Genomic DNA, 15564 nt, shown 5'->3' on the forward strand with positions numbered 1-15564 from the left:
CATCCATGCCCGAGACAGGATTCGAACCTGCGACCGTAGCGGTCACGCGGCTCCAGACTGTAGCGCCTAGAACCGCACGGCCACTCTGGCCGGCTAGTAGGGATTTGACTGTTTGTCACAAATGAAGACACGTAACTAAAAGCAAAGGAGAAGCCAATACATCAGTTTATCTTTTCGTAATTATAATTAAAACAGTATGACTCGCTGTACCTCTGAGAATAATAAGATAAAAAAACACATATGCACATATGGTTTCGGTTAACTACCATTTTTAAGAGAATGCTATGAATAAAGATCCGAAAGCTGATGGGTTAAAAGTATATGTTGACATTTGGAGTTTGTCGTGTCTTCGATACTTCGGAGACCTTAAATGCATCATCTGGCTTCAAACAAGTTCTATTAATGCATTATTTATGTATGCTGGATGTTAGTAAAGCCTGAAAATGTCATTAACTTTTGCCGTATACGGGAAGTAAATACTTCTTACCGAGGAATACAGCCCTACTTTTTTTCCCATTCCATGTCCAACTGGGAATGGCGAACTGTTATTATATATTATACATAAAACTCATGATCAGTCAAAACTGTCTCAAAAAACAAGATTTATACTGCCAAAGTCGGTCGTTACTCATCAAAGACAACTATGTCTTCCGAAATGGGAATAGCTGGAATATGGTAACCAATATAAAAATTTACACGAATAAAAACTCCTACAGGTTTTGGAACATTTGTAACTGGAGTTAAATTTGATATCGCTGTATGTGTATTGGTTAGCGTGTGAATTATCGTACTGCCGTTGCCTTGGTCCACTGTTATGGCAGTATACCAGGGAAGCACGATTTCCTTTTATGCATTTCATTCTCCGTCAAAATTGACTGACCGGGCTATTTATAGTTGTATGTCCATTGCAGAGCATCTGTGTCACATCCCACCAAGTTCAGCGTGGAGTACATGAGGTGCTCATTTGCTAATATTTAGGAGTCCCAAATGCCACAGTAGTAGTCCTGTGTGTCATTTACATGTTACAAGTTACATTTTCGTAGGTAATTCTCTGGACCAAAGATTTTCGTCAGACCTAAATCACAGTAATGTAATGAAATCTCATGATGCCGTCATGTGCTAATAGAAATATTGTGGTTACGTTTTCCAATTGATTTAGGTAATTATTTATCAAATTCCAAGAGCCGTTAAACTCTCGTTGAAAATGTGCACCTTAAGCATTGTAGATTTTCGCACATTTCTAATGTCAAAACTTCTGTTGTTATTTCTACTTAACACAAAACATACTAAGTCCTATTTACTAATGTTTTCAATAATAAGATTTCTATTTTTTCCCTTGAAAGATCTCTCGAATTACTCTCCGTTTGTGTATTAGGAGGAAACAACCCACTGTTCCTTCTCTTAATCTACTTATCTGCTGGTTCATCGAATACATTACTTCAAGCAAAACGTTTATATAAATTTACAGTGAACAGTACAAGCTTCCAGAATACAGGCGAAGTCAAGATCTGTTTAATACAAACAGAATTAAGCGGAGTTTGCTTCCCCCGTATCTCAGCACACACTGGGATCGCCTGCAGGCGACACAGCGACCGTTGTAATTAACACACGCATCCAATCCAGACCATTTACTTTACACTAGGGTGCTGAGCGGTGCTTCAATTCACTAAAGCATTGACACCAGGTCAATGAATGTCGCAGTATACTCGTGTCTGGGGAGTGAAACTAGTCAAATCCTGTAACACGTAATCTGTGGTGGTTAACCGGTGTATTAATCACTTTCTCAAATAAAATATACTGATGTGGCTCATAAGGTATCCTTCGTTTGAATGCAAACAATTTAGGGTAGGCTTTACAATGACTGCTATTGGTACCGAATGAAACAATAAAGTTTACTATTACCATTCACTGTTTATTTATATCCACATCATCCCAGTCCCTGAATCCCAGCCGAAATTGTTATTTATGTATGATTTTTCCACTACTGATAAGATAATTTTTTGTACTTAAAGGTTGCAACATATCACATACCTATAAAAAGGAGGAAGAAATTCAAGTTGTATAAGCTTGACTCAAAAGTATTTGTATACCTCTTGAAATATTTATTACAATGCATGTATTGAGCAACGCAAACGAGACGTTCACAATCTTTTAGAATTTATTTGAAAATAATGATGTTGTTATGGTATACAATCTTCTCACTTCGAGATATTGCTTTTGTACCTCCTTGTAGTAAATAGTTTCCAGACACTATCTTTGTGTACACAATACAACAGTTTGTATGTGATGTGTTACAATAGAGAGAGGGGCTTGTGCCCACTAGAGGTATTCTATTTACTTGTTTATTTTCACCTTTAGATATAAGTTTAGTTTTCAGTCAAAAACATCACCAAAACCATGTTCTGAAACAGTGTTTTTGTTTCTCCACTAGGCAGTACCACAAGTGACTCCAGAATCGTAATACAACACACAGATACGTCATACTAATACCTGTATATCCACCTGATGATGGAAGTTGTAATCTCCCCACGGAAAATTACCCTCTACCACGCAATAATTAATAATTATCAATCAAATCATCCACATTTATTCACTTTTGGAAAGTATCTGATCGGATTTTCTAGTAATATATGCGCCGACAGCTCGTCGGCGCCAAGGTATTTTTCTAGTACGTTTATTCTTTGGAAGAACAGAGATACATATATGTATTCTCCATGGTTGTTAGGGACGGATAACTAGGACAGCTTCGGAAGTATCTGTTGGAAGATTGTCAGGTTGCTAAAAGAGACATATTTGCCCTTCTTCTCGCTAAAGCGAGCTATTAACGTTTGTGCCACTAGCAGGTTATTTGAAGAGAGAGAGAAAAACTGTGAACGCAAATGAAGTAAGACTTGGAATCAACAGAAAACGGAACATGTAATGGAGATGGATTGAATATACAATTTTCCTCAGAAATAAGGTTTGTGACCCTTTTATTCTAGAGTGAATGACGAATGAGTTCTCTGTCTGAATCATTGATGATTGTCTTGGCCCTGTAATTAGTGGGGAAGTTTCAGTTGTGATGAAGAAAGCCTGCAATCACCGAGATTTTATAAAATCATCCAAAAAGGCTTCGGACACATCTGAAATTCTAAATCTGTCGTAAAATGAACGAATTGTTCAAACGATCGATTTTCCCAACTGAATGCAGCGCTTAACAATAATAATAGATATAAAGATCTTTTACAGCAAGCCAGCCGCTGAATATTAAGACGAAGGGCTCCACCAGAGATTCTATTGGGCTGAGTTCACGTAATGAAATATTATATTTAAAACTGTATATAGATAAAGGACAGAGAGAGAGAGAGAGAGCGAATGAAATTAGAGAAAATACGCAGAATCCTCCATTAGTATAATTGTTTGCCTGTCTTATCACGGATCAGCCTAAAGATAAAACAGGAGGCCCTTACTTTACTGTACAGGTTTATGTGTGAGAGACATTACACCAAGTTAGCGGCAAGCTGCATTCACATACTTTCATCATATACAGTATAATCCATTATAAAGTTTCAACTTTAAAACGCATTAGGTATATTAATAAAAGACTGATTGGTTACACTAAACTCGCTATTTCAATCGGTATCCTTTCTTTTCTAGAACCAAGGTATTTTCAGTTTCCTGTGTCTATCGGCAAACTATGTACTTTTTGTATCTGAACAAGAAATTCCATTCTTATCGCTAAAGAGAAATAAATAATATATATATAGAAACTACAGTTACTTCTATCATCTATTATTCTGTGCACTGCACAGTTAATTATAAATTCACTTCTATTATTAGCCACAAATATGTTTAGGAAGTAAACTTATTGGCCTAAAGTGCACAGATGTTATTAATACACATTCAGACAACCACTTGACAAGTTACACTTCACGGAAACCTAAACGAGCTGGATCGGTGTGAGTGAGCAATATTGATGGCGGAAGAATCGTACAAGAAAGTCTGTAAGGCCTTAGAAGATTATTATCAGCACAACAATAAATTGTTCCTGCAGCGGTCTGTAATCTAATACAGTAGCATGCTCCCAACGATAGCTGGTCACTCCGCAGACGATATGACTGTGGAGCTCCAGCCGCTGCCTATAACGGCATTCAGGCGTATAGGAGGCGGATCGCGGTGATTCGCTGGAGGTGTCCTCTATCCTGAGAAGTCGTGTGCCAAAGTATTTTTAACTCGATAACGTCGGCTCTTTCGTGGCGGAATCGATGTATTTAGACTCGAGTGATACATGAAAATGCAAGAACACCGAGGTCACTGAAGAAGCTTCAGCAACCCGTTTGATTAACAACGCTACGTAACATCTGAATACAGTCTGTTGTATGCGTCGTTCGTACCACTTTGAGCCGCGGCTCGTTCCTGCCTACACCTCGCACCACGTTCCGGGACTGCCTATCTTTGGGCAGAGGGAGAGGGAGCAAGGTTTGGTCCGAGACGACATCGGGAAGGGACTTGGACACACTTGGAGAGAGGACGGGCGAAAGAGGGCGGCGTAACAACGGCGGCAGAATGGTCGGGTCGGTCTCTCTTGTGATCGCATGGATTCCGAGGTTCGTTGAGTGGTGTGTAGACCGAGCACGTGCGGGCGTACTTCGATGGCAGTCAGTAAAGGCAACGTGCGCGTATCAAGATGAAACTGTCCTTCCAGCAGGAAGACATTGGTCGTCAGTCTCCCTGCGATTCTTCCGTCAGACATCGCCTCGGGCAGCAACTCCATCACACGCCTGCAGCAGGACGCCGCTTCCCCATCCCCGCCGTGACCTTTCTGCACTACACCAGGACAGCAACACTGAAAACTTTCCTTTCTCTTGCCCGCATCTCGTGGTCGTGCGGTAGCGTTCTTGCTTCCCACGCCCGGGTTCCCGGGTTTGATTCCCGGCGGGGTCAGGGATTTTCTCTGCCTCGTGATGGCTGGGTGTTGTGTGATGTCCTCAGGTTAGTTAGGTTTAAGTAGTTCTAAGTTCTAGGGGACTGATGACCATAGATGTTAAGTCCCATAGTGCTCAGAGCCATTTGAACCATTTTTCCTTTCTCTTATTGCTTCGTGCTCACCGTGTAAGAGCCTGTGACAGTATCGTTGTGCCTCTGTGTGCCTGTTTACACTGTGACCATTCGTACGGTCATTCAACCCAATTTCTATTAGCGATTGGAACTGTCAATTTTGTCTCGCCGATGATTTGGTAGTAAAAGTATTAACGGTAGCATCGCACTCACAGCTCAAACTTCACAGCGTGAAGTGCCATTAATTTGAACGTTTCTGAAGTGTGTCTAATTTTAGTATTAAACTTTAAAAAAAAATACATGATAAAAATCGGCTGCTGTGCGGATTGTGTATTTTTTCTCATTGAGTGTTTCCTTAATGTTTTACATATTGAAGAAATTCTGCTGGTAGTATATTACGTTGATAATGAACTTCGTGAACACGCTGGTGTACTGACTGTGCGTTGCGTGTGGCTGCGCGAGTTTTATTTAATCAGTTGGGGTCCCAAATTATTGTCACACCTGATTGTCATGTTTACCTCGTCTAAAAGATTCTGTACGAAGTATTTAGTGGGCACTTTTAAGGCGTTTGCGTAAACCATTACACTGTGTTGCCTTTGTCGGTTACCCAGCTGTTATGACAACATTAAAGGTTGTAAGTTTCATCAGGAATTGATTATCATCGCTTTTCTCAAAAGTTATCATCTCTTTTCTCTAGAGAACTTTCAGGCTTGTTTAAGTGTGAGAAGAACTCTGGATTATTCGTTCAAACAAAATAACCATCATTTGGATGATCTTGTTATTTGACCACACGTTATGCCAGTTTTTTTTTTTTTTTTTGGGGGGGGGGGGGCGCGGGCCATTCACCCATGTTTGACATTTACCTTCTACTTAGTACATTATGCAATGTTAAGCTTTGAAAACTTACTGTATCTTCCTTGTGTATTAAGATGACAAGTACAGTGTTTTGTCTTGTTGTGCGAGAGAGTTTGGCGCCGACCCTGTAAGAGCGGGCCTCCGTAGCGATTCATCACAGTAGCTCCCTTGTGGTGAAGTTTCTTAGGGCACAAAACTTTGTCTGTGAAATAACAGCCGCTTTCCCTGCACTTTAGGGAGCGGTTCTACCAGTGGGCTTAATACGTGGTTCTGTATTACTTTTGTACGCCCCTGTTGCTTGTTCCGACCTGGAATTTAAAGGCAGTTGCCAGAGCTTTGGTGTTGCGCGCTCTTTAGTCGCTTAAAGGGAACTGGAATAAATGGATCTTGCGACGGGCTTACATTGTCAGTAGATGTTAATGTTTGTGTGAAGATCTGTTTGTGTCTATGTTCCACGGAGGCGGAGCCTGTCTACTTGGGGTACCCGTTTGTTGAGCGTCCCGAATTTTCTATAGACGCCGGGGCATACTAATAGCCACTGCGTGGCTGGTTCGTAAGCAGAGTGCGTTGGAAGTGTTAATGCTCTTCCCTTCTGTTAAGACGCCCCTCCACTACTTTCCTCTAATCAAAGAACTCAGGTTTAATAATTTGTTTCGATATGATTGGTGCCTCTGAATAGCTTGTACCAAAACCAGTTCTAATAACTTTCCTTAAACCAAGCAGTGGAATTTGATTTTCCAATTAAATAAAGTGTTTTAAATCAAATGGTTCAGATAGCTCTGAGCACTATGGGACTTAACATCTGAGGTCATCAGTCTCCTAGAACTTAGAACTACTTGAACCTAACTAACCTAAGGACATCACATACATCACTGCGCGAGGCAGGAATCGAACCTGCGACCGTAGCTGTCAGTATTCAGTTCCAAACAAAGTTAACGCCTTTTTTCATTGTTTCGAAGGAAAGATCAAAGTTCTGTATTAATTTGTTTGAGTACGATGTTAGATAAATGAAAAACCATTCACGGAAGCCGTGTGCCACACGAATTCATATGGCCATCGTTAAACACTTGCACGTCTAGAACTATAAATACATAGTCCTTCGTTTGTTAGGGTAGAATCATCTTTGGTCGAGAACCGAAACTGCATGCCTCAAACACACATGTTACTTAAACATCGAGATTGGTGCTGAGATCGGTTAGAGGGGGCCAATAAGGTTTGTGGGACAAGGGCACCACTTCTCATTTCCGCCTGCTGCCGTGAACATGCTCTGCTTTCCCGCTTATTGAACGTACGAAACTATTTAGTAGACAGCGTGTCCCACAAGGATTGGTCAATATTTAAGGATATGAGAGAAACGGTAATTGGAGGCATGAAAGACTAGCGAACATGTGCTCTAAGATGCGTACCTTAGGAACTATGGGTGAGTGTTCAGTAGACTTGTTTGGCGGTAGTAAAGATAAAGAAGTGTTCATTGCTTTTTAGATACTCAATGTACAGCCCACGTTTACTGCGCTTTTCTGCCTCGAATGAACGCTGTGTCATATCCCTGAATCTACCCATTTCTCCTGGGATACTCTGTATTTTTTTGTTTTGTGATACTGGGATTGGACATACTGAAGCGACGTCGTCCAGGATTCTGCCGAGATGGTTGCTAGTTTGTGCTGCTTCTCCGTATTTATCGATTTCATTGTTTTCTTATTTATTCCCGTGAAATGCTTTTTAATCAGACTTGGTGTGAGCAAAGGAAGTTCTCTGATCAGTTTCATTGCCTGGTTAAATCCAGTGAGAAATGATATCCATTTACAATTCATTTGAGTCTTCAGTCAGTTTGGCTTATTGCTTGTCCACTTATTAATTAATATCATGCCCACGATCGTGTAAATTGGATTGTTTTTCTGAGGGATTAAAAGTCACGTGGTCCGTTGAAGGAAACCTCGGAACAACTATGGCAACATGTGGATGGGCTCACATGTTGCCGAGATTGTTTCGGCTACGCTACAGAATTGTCGCTGGGAATTTCTTATGCATCATCCACATAGTCCCGATATCTCTACCTGCGATTTTTTGAATAATACGGACGTTCGTTGCTGTGGATATCCTTCGGTCGAGGAGGTACACGCTTGGATAGAATCATGGTTTTGTAGCAACCGCAAACATATTTTCCCATGCAGCATTGGTCGTCTTGTCTCACAGTGGGATAAATATACTAGCGCTTATGTCGATTACCTTTGAAATACCAAACACTTTACTTACTTTTTAGGCTCTCGTACCTCAGTGGTTAAAACGGAACCCTTATACAACTACTTAGTTGTCCTCCTGTCAATCTGTCTGTCTGTCCGATTGTTAAGATCTCTTTCCTCAGGAACGGGTGGAATTATCAAATTGAAATTCAAGTCGTATACTAAGGTATACATTCGCTGGACAATAAAAAAGATTTAAGCCTTCTACTCTATGCTATCAAACGTACAAACATTATTGATACTTGATAACTCACATATCGAAATCTGTAGGATACTTCCCGTTCACTTCTAAACACTTTAGGGTACTTGCCTTTTACTTAAAATCATGAAATTTGGCAAGAGCTAACGTTGCACGGTACAAGTAAAGGCGCAAATCCAAATATTATTATTATGTAATTATATCATTCAAAAATTGCCATTACTAACTCAAATTGCATTCGCAGTGTGTTAAAAATCTGAGGAATCACTAGGGTGATTCTGATCTGGTTTTCAGTAATAGGTAGAGTGATAATAGAGGAAGGTTTCTGTTTGTAATTCACAAATATTTCATATTAACTGGCTGAGCTATGACGTAGTGAACTCTTCGGCCGCTGTGAAAACAATTCGATTGGCGTAAGGCCGTCTGACTGCTGTGCCATAGGGGTGGCGGTCATCACTGAAACAACCGGTTTTTGGTTACACCGGTCTCTTCCGTTTTCAGTTTAACCTGAATGTTAATACTGCTAAAAATAATCGGTTTCTGAGTGAAACCGTCTTTTCTTTATTGCTGTTATTTCCAGTAACACCCCTCCCGCCGGAGGGCATGGATGTGTGTGTTGTCCTTAGCATAAGTTAGTTTAACGAGTAAGTCTAGGTACCGATGACCTCCGCAGTTTGGTCCCTTAGGAATTCACATTCATTTGATCATTTCCAGTTATAATGGCAGACTTAGAACAAAGACTGAAAAATTGTAATTGAGGCGAATGAGTTAGGAGATCTCGATCGATATGGTGTTGAGGCTGAGGCAGAAACTGATCTCATTGTCTCCAGCAGAGATGACGGAGGTGAAGGAGATGGGCGGGGTGATGGCGTGAGTGGGAGATCACGAGTTGATGAATTCCTGCATTGTCATATTCGGGTGTTATCAATTACTCACCCTGAAGAAAGCACATAATTAAGGCCTCAGTTATAACGTCACGTTTATAATATGTCGATAAAATTATAGTTATGCCAATCAAATTTTGGTTCTTTTTCATGGAACGTTGTGGATGTTATCTCCTACATGACGTCGCAAGTATGTTGTGCCTCCCCCCATTTTTAATCTTTTAAAGCGCTTTTTATAAACTATCTACAGACGTACTGTCTAATACGCCACGCAACGAGGTAATGGGTACAGTATTGTATTAGTAGTGCTTACCGATTCTTGTGTCGTGTGTTTGCTGCTATTTATAAATGTGGGCGTTGTAATTAGAATAGCTGCGACCGCTTTTCCCCCTTTATTTAACAAGCTCATATTTCAAAGCGCTGTAAAAGTTGCGAATTACTCTTTTTTAATAAAGGCTTTATTTAAAAACTAAAAGTTTCGGTATAGTTGCAATGAAAAATTGATATGTCGGTTTGTTTAGCTGGTTATTAGGATAACATGAAAAAGAGCTGTTATGATCGAGACAGAGTAAATCCAGGAAAATGTCGGTTATTCATTACTAATATACCGTTATCGGTTTTAACGGGTCGATTTTTTCCATCTCTTCCGTGCCACGTCACCACTAACACCTATACGAAATGGTTCAAATGGCTCTGAGCACTATGGGACTTAACATTTGAGGTCATCAGTCCATACTTAAGCTTAACTAACCTAAGGACATCCCACACATCCATGCCCGAGGCAGGATTCGAACCTGCGACCGTAGCGGTCGCGCAGTTCCAGACTGAAGAGCCTTGAACCGCTCGGCAACAGAGGCCGGCAGGTACCACAGGAATCGCGGTGACTGCAGTGTAATAATGATTGTCTTCGAAGAAAAGAGTTTCCTCTGTTCGTCTCATTGTGTATTTTGTAAATTCCCCGCTATATGTTTCTGTATGAAACATAGCCCAAATATGCCTCCCACTCTATACAAAATCTTTGTATTACTAAAACTATGTACCCACAAACTGTTACGTATCTTAAACTCCTATGCTAACTTCTGACAATACAGAACCTAATTTCAATCGAACTGTAACTGGTCGGAATACAAGTTGTCTTTATATTAAATGCGCAATTAAAGTGAAACAATTTCTTGGCCCTTATAAAAATTTCCACTTACCTTGTGTCTTGATAACTTTGCTGCAGAGTTCTCGAAAGAAAAACATCAAACAGCAAGCAGGCAGGGGCTAAATTAGATTTCTATTTTTAAATAAAATTTCCAAGCAATATCCAGACAGTTCCATGTCATGGTGCATGTGCTATCTCGTAATGATGAACCTTCTTTAAAAGTGCGGTGGAGGTAGTAACTGTTTCTATTAAATTATATTCGAGGTCAACGATTTTCGAATGAAGTACATAAACAAAGCGATACGGTAAATTTTCACTTGATTTTCACACATAACATTGGCCTGTGCAATACTAATGTTAACAAAGTGAACAATGACCTGAAATGGGTACAATGTCAACAGATAATCTCTATAAAAACCAAACAGCTCAATTAGTTGATATCTTAATGCTTGACTCAGGCAAGTGGGGTGTCATTTCTCTCAACTCAGAGCAAGATAACTTACTGACAATAATCATTCCGACAAGCAAGCTGCGCAGTGCTGCAGTATTATCTCAAACTTGTTCTCTTTAAAACGTTACATTATTCAAAATTTATATTCTTTTCGCCTTCAAACATATACATCATATTCATCGTTTCTGTCCTTTAGAATAAATATTTCTTCATCTAATAGGTAGAACGGCAAGTCAACACAGCACTACTCAATACATCTCTCACCAACACACCACAATCAAGAATGTATCAGACTGCACAGAGGCAAAGACTGTCACAACAAGACCAAGGCTTGTTTAACAGCAGCATAACTTGCTCTCTTTCTGACTTGTGCACCGATAACTTACAAAAACATAATTACATTCCAACTTTACAATTTCTGTTAGCTTCCGTACTATGCTGCAGCAGTTCTTTCCATATGTCGTCCAAGTTTCATCGAGTTACGTTATTTGGCAGTGACACATCATACGTAATTTGGGTTCGTCCTTAAATTTCGCACACCACTGTACATGTGTGTCGCACGAATTCTACCTGATAGCGCGTACCTAGGAGAGATCTGTTGTAAGGTTTCAAGATATCTTGGTTAGCTTAAGCTAGGTACTCGTATCGTTATTCCGCTGCGCTGTGAGGAAGTCCTGGTCAGTGCAACATATGAGGTAAAAAGTAGTCAGATACCTGTTGTATTCACTTAGGAATCATATTTCATTTACAAGGAAATGTGAAAGAGCATTAAAATCAGGTTACTGTTGTTGTATTAACTCACAGTTTCAGATATGAAAATATTGACCGGCTTTCGCGTCGTTACTGCATGCATCTGCCGGGAAATACATATTTGACTTTAGCTACATTTCCCCAAAAGACTGTGTAATAGGACAGAACTGAGTTTGAAAAATATGCTAGGAATCCTTTCTAGAGGTCAACACAGAGATGAGAGGTTTCTAAATGCAGACAAGCTTTCTTTTTAAATGTTCCACATGCTGGTACCATCCAAGTGTATTGTTAATCTAGAATCACAACATGTACACAAGTGGAACATTTTGCAGTTATTGTCCAATGATCTCTACAGTTGTTACCCGCAATATTATTGAACAACTGAGAAGATGATAAGCGCGAGAGCACCCTCGGACAGTGTCGTATCAAATAATTTCATTTTGGACATTAGGCCGTTTGATTTGTAAACTAGAACTGCTATTCAAACAGACATTTCAACTGTTACTGCAGCGGACCCAAGAGAACTGCTGCGTCGTATCGAAGTGCTCCTCGGGTACGAATCGATATTGCCTACCAATGACCTGATACATTATCGCAAGAAAAAAGCGTCAAATACAGCCTCCACTCCACAGATGACTCTGAAAGGCCTAATGATGTTGAAAACCGTCTGTTAAACAGTCTTTCATTGAGTGGATTCCTCCGCGTGATCAGAATCACGATCCAAAGGCTACGTTGTCCATGCTTTCGAATGCAAGCACAGGTTTATGTTTAGTTATGGAGCATATTTGTAAGCAATATTTTAAAGGCAGAGCCTTATCAACCAATCAGGTCGCTAGGCGGTTAGTGTGGAGTTCACCTTGCCCTCGTACATTCGGAAAATGCACATTTACGCCTTCTTCCTTTCTCGCTTCGCTTGCAGCTAGACACGGTATTTACATCGTACTGCACGCCGATATCTTAGTAGAAGTTCAGATTATTTAATTTTTTATTTTATTTATTTATTATACTTGGTCTAGTTAGGACCATCAGGCCCTCACTTACATCGGAGCAGGGTTTCATACATAAACACCTTTTTCACCCTACCCTAAGAAAAAACAGTTTTAATGTGCAAAGAGTATTAGTATGATTTAATTGTCTATAACGGCAATGTGAGCAAGTAATAACATGAATTAATAAGGTTAATACTGTGAATATTTGTACCATTATTGCTGCTACGACCGTTCGTGATAATAGTAATAATAATAACAATAATGATAATGGCAGACGTTTATTCATGTGTGTAATGTTTGGTTTCTTTGTTCAGATCGAATCATTGTCCGAATATGAAAGGATTAATATCAGTCTGTAATTAGGTCATCTGTGTAAATAGATCACCAACTAATAGTAGGCGGTGTTCAAAAACTCTCTCTGCAGTGCCGTATGATTGTTAGCCGCGCACGCCATATGCCGCAGTGAATATACCGAAATGAAACTCAGTGAAATACAAGTTATTAATTTATTGAATATTCATTTTTACTTTCAAATTTTCACGTAATGGAATATTGGGACAGTCCACTTGAAGGGAAGTAACCCAGGCAGGCGAACAACCATACGGCACTGCGGAGAGACATTTTGAACACCGTGTATTAACAGGGTGTTGGGTTCGTTTCTTCTTTTGTGAATGTATGGTATTTGTACGATCACGTGGTGCTATTGTGCACATTTGTACGTATGGTTCAGGAATTTCCATGGTCGTTTTAAACAGTAACTGAAATTAACTTCAAACCTACTTTCTCACGAAATAATTATTTCATACGAAGTATTAGGGTCATTTGCACATGTGCTCCTGTAGTCTCTGTTCTCAGTATTTGTCGGTGAAAGCACAGATTACTATAAACAATCTACCTTCAGAAGATCCATTGCACTATAAATATTTACAATCCAATTAAGTGAAATCGCGAACTGCAGAGAACTGTGTAGCCCTTGCATAGTGATTGTCATCTCACGGAGGAATCTACTGAATGAAAGCCTCTTTAATAGACGGCTTTCAACGTCATCAAACCGTTCACAGTCAAGTTATCTGTGGAGGGGCGCTGTATTGGACGCTTTTTTATTGTGATACTCTAGCAGGTGATTGGCAGGCAATATCAATTCAGGAGGTCGAACCCGAGGAGGACTTAGATACCAAGCGGCAGAGTTGTACTAATGAATATTTCGAGACGTTAGCCTAAATTTCACCAATTCATTCTTATGTCATTAGATGTCAGACCATACAAACGGCAGTTCCATTTACGTCGCACATGCTTCTTGTATGAGAAATTACGCTTTCACATGAGCTGCATTAGAACTTCTAAAGACCTTAGATGCAATTTTGTCTCAGTGTAACACATATAAAATATTTCTTTATACAAGGTGATCCATTTGCCCCTACCTATGGGTTTTATGTAACCCACAATGGCTTCAAAAAGCATGTGCAAGATTATCGTAATTTCTCACTCACTATGGGCAAGGTATTAATCTTACAGAAATAATGAACACGACATTTTTGTACGAAATGTACTCTAGTTATATTTGGCACTGTGATACGTTTTCGCTGGAGGTCACCATTTTCTAGTTATTCAAGAAAAATGCGTTTCAAGGTCACTTGTGTAGTCTTTTGTTGAACAAGGTCCTGTTCATTTCTTCTATAGGATTAAGAGTTTGTGTGCAGCGAGCGACAGAATTTGAAAATTGGCACGTGATATTTACAGCTGTTGCGGGTTGCATAAAGCCCATGGGCAAGGGCATTTTAACCACTCTGTATACTTGCTTGCACTACGAAAGTTCGCCACTAGGACTTACTTCACTAACACAGTCAGATCATTAATTGGTCAAATCATGTAGAAAGGAGAATTTTTCACGCCATTAATACTGAAATTATAGCTTATATGCGGCCTTAGGTAGCGAAAATTCGGAAGTAGCGAAGCTTATCAACTTTTTGAAAAGGGATCACAGTGGTCACGCGTCAACAAAATACGACGGAATATACGGAAATCCATTCGAGAAGCCAGCAACTTAGTCACCCTGTGGTGGATCGTTGTAAAGACGATCGAAACGTCAGTTTTAATTCCGATTTTAATTTCAAAACGACTGGGTCTAATGCCCAAGATGGTAGATTAATCTGCCACGAGTAATGAGTATGATGGGCAAACATCTATTAGGCGCACTACGAATGTAGTGTTGTGGACATGTTGGGAATGTGGATCTTACGGGGAGCGTGCAAGGGATAAGTCCATGCAGACGCACTATCCTCTGTGCCCGCGGTGGCTCAGATGGATAGAGCGTCTGCCATGTAAGCAGGAGATCCCGGGTTCGAGTCCCGGTCGGGGCACACGTTTTCAACATGTCCCCAATGAAGTGTATCAACGCCTGCTTGCAGCTAGGGTGTCTATTTAATTATCATTTCAGATCCATAAATGCTTGAGTGTGGCACGTGCGTGTGTGTGTGTGTGTGTGTGTGTGTGTGTGTGTGTGGGTGGGTGGGTGGGTGGGTGGATGTGTGTGTGTATGTTTGTGTGTATGTGTTCGAGGTAAACCACGCATATGCAGTAGAGAGAGTGAGAGAAATGGTGAAGTGAAGGAGGAAAAAAAAAAAAAAAAAAGCACACAACACGGGAGCGCCAGATGCGGCTGCTGGGAGAGAGGCTGCAGACAGATGAAGGCACACAGTGCGAGGGCGGAGGTAGGAGGTGGGGGCGAGGTTCTGATTTCACAAGCCGTTGGCTGTCACGGCTGAACCAAATGGTGGGGAACGAGGCTCGCCGACTAAATGTAGCAGAAGAGCCTTCTGCGACCCATGGACTGCGAGAAACGGACCGTTGCCAGCACCTCTCTGCGCGGCGGCATAGCGCGGAAAGGCCCGCTGCTCCGTTGTGTGTGCTGCAAAGGCGGGATGCAGGTGGCGCGTCAGTGCCAGAAAATACTGGGCCGCAGACTGGAATGGAAACTTCCGGAAGACCCGTTTAGAGCGTTACTTGGGGTCA

At 40.7% G+C, this 15564-nt stretch overlaps 1 non-coding gene across 1 annotated transcript; it reads left to right on the plus strand.

Annotated features, from left to right (window-relative positions):
- Positions 1–14837: 14837 nt before the first annotated feature.
- On the plus strand, positions 14838–14912 carry Trnat-ugu. The gene has a single exon. It is a non-coding gene; the product is annotated as a tRNA-Thr (tRNA).
- The last annotated feature ends 652 nt before the right edge of the window (positions 14913–15564 follow it).

Source organism: Schistocerca piceifrons, chromosome 3 (assembly GCF_021461385.2).
Source record: "Schistocerca piceifrons isolate TAMUIC-IGC-003096 chromosome 3, iqSchPice1.1, whole genome shotgun sequence".
Taxonomy (NCBI): Eukaryota; Metazoa; Arthropoda; class Insecta; order Orthoptera; family Acrididae; genus Schistocerca; species Schistocerca piceifrons.